The sequence below is a fragment of the Monopterus albus genome, unplaced genomic scaffold (genome assembly GCF_001952655.1).
Source record: "Monopterus albus unplaced genomic scaffold, M_albus_1.0 scaffold373.1, whole genome shotgun sequence".
Taxonomy (NCBI): Eukaryota; Metazoa; Chordata; class Actinopteri; order Synbranchiformes; family Synbranchidae; genus Monopterus; species Monopterus albus.
Genome location: NW_018128253.1, coordinates 1,629 through 3,831, shown reverse-complemented (window position 1 = coordinate 3,831; position 2,203 = coordinate 1,629).

Sequence of the window (2,203 nt, the reverse complement as noted above, 5' to 3'; positions counted from 1 at the left end):
GTCAGTGTGTCTGAGCTGAGGAATAAGAGGAAAACATAGTGTGGATGCTACAGCATCCACACAATAAAGATATAATACAATAAAGAACAGGATAACACAGTATGGATGCTTTTCAGCATCCATACAATAAAGAACAGGATAACATAGTATGGATGCTGAATCAGTATCCATACGATAATAATAATAATAATAATAATAAAGACCAGGATAACATAGTATGGATGCTGAATCAGCATCCATACAAGTACATATTTTTATTTCATTGACATCACTTTGTAGAAACCTGTTTTCACTTTGACATTTCATCAAGAGTTTTTTGTAAATTTTTTTGTCCAAAAAGCCAAATTACATTGACCATGATTGATTTATAAGATCAATAAAAGGGTCAAACATTCAAGGGGGTGAACACTTTTTATAGGCACTGTAGATGTAGCAGGTTTCTACAAAGTAATGTCAATGAAATAAAAATATGTAATTGTATGGATTCTGATTCAGCATCCATACTATGTTATCCTGGCCTTTATTGTATGGATGCTGATTCATTGTGGTTCTTTCTCAAATGCTGCTTTTGCTTATTATTTGGGCACTAGCAATGTCTTCAGATGAGAAAATAATCAGGATCAGCATATGGACTAAAGTTTTCATTCAAGCAGTGCCTAAACCAGGGGTGTCAAACTCAATAGCACAGGGGGCCAAAACTCAAAGCACACTTGAGGTTGCGGGCTGAACAGGATAAACATTTATTGAACAGACTAAAACTAAACGTTTTTTGAACATAAATATGAATCAAAACAGACAGGATACAATATTATTCCAAAATAAATAAACTTGAACTTAAAATCAGCAACGGTATTTCTGCTAAGGCTTACATTTGCAAACACCTGCTTTTTGTCTGGACACAAGCCGTCGCACACTTTCATCATGCAGCTCTTCAGAAACTCTCCCTCGTTAAATGGCCGGGCTGATTTGGCTATCTCCTCTGCCACAGTACAACTTGCTTTCACAGCAGCTTCACTGTGTGATTTCGCTTTGGTGAAAACGTCTGCTGTGATGTTAGATTCCTCTTCAACTCCTCTACCTTCTGTAGCTTCTGCTTTGCGTTCACATTTTTCAGTTTGTCCTGATGTTTTGTCTCATAGTGCCGTCTTAGGTTATACAGCCACATTAGCTCCACAAATAAGACACATGGGTTTACCAGCAACGTCAGTAAACATATACTCAGTCTCCCGCCAGTTTAGAAAGGCTCTATTTTCAGAATCAACTTTTCTCTTGGCCATTGTTAGGAGCTAGCTTTGACTTGAAATTAGGGTTATATACACCAACAGACGCTTGATTGATCTGAAGTAATTGACGCGGGAATGATCGCAGGTAGCCTATCGTTCGGTAAGGCAGCTGTTGCGCTGCATTATGGGATTTGTAGTTTGTGTGTTATCAGCGCTTCATATTGCCGGGCCATTAAAAAAAAGATATATAAAATGATCTCGCGGCAGGATGTAATTGTGCATCGGGCGGATGTGGCCTGCGGGCCTTGAGTTTGACACATGTGCCCTAGAGCAATTTAGGACAGTGTGTGTAGTGGATGTGTACAGCAGGTGACATGTTGTGAAAGCCTCACACTTGGATGGAGCGTTCAATCTCCGTCTCTGTTTTCTGTTTGGACCTGCCTGTCAGAGACTGTGTTTCTTCCATTTGCTTTGGCAGCTGACGTTAGACAGAGTTTATGCAGTTCCATGTAGATACAGTGAAATCAGAGCAGGTCACTGTTTTCATGGGTCAGCTGATTGGGGCCTACATTGATTCTGGAATATGAACGGATGGAACGCATGAAGAGAAGCTGAGACTGTTTTGTAAAGTAATTTGTTTTCCAACAATATGTTCCTTTGTAACTGACTGTGTTTTGCCACATTCACTCCTTGTTAAAGCAACAATCAGGAAACTTTCAGGCCACTGGATCAAACTGTGAACACTGTGGGTTTGTATCCTGACACTGTAGGGAACACTGTGTGTGTGTGTGTGTGAAGGCCTCAGTCCTGGCCTTCACCATGTGAGGGCCTAAACCACCACCAGCCATGGACTTGGGTGGGTAATTTATATTAGACATACACAATTGATCAATGAGCATGCACGTTTGATTAATTTTGTATTGTTAATGTTTACCTTTTCTTTTGAGTTACCGTATTTCCTGGTCCATGGATGGGGGCGG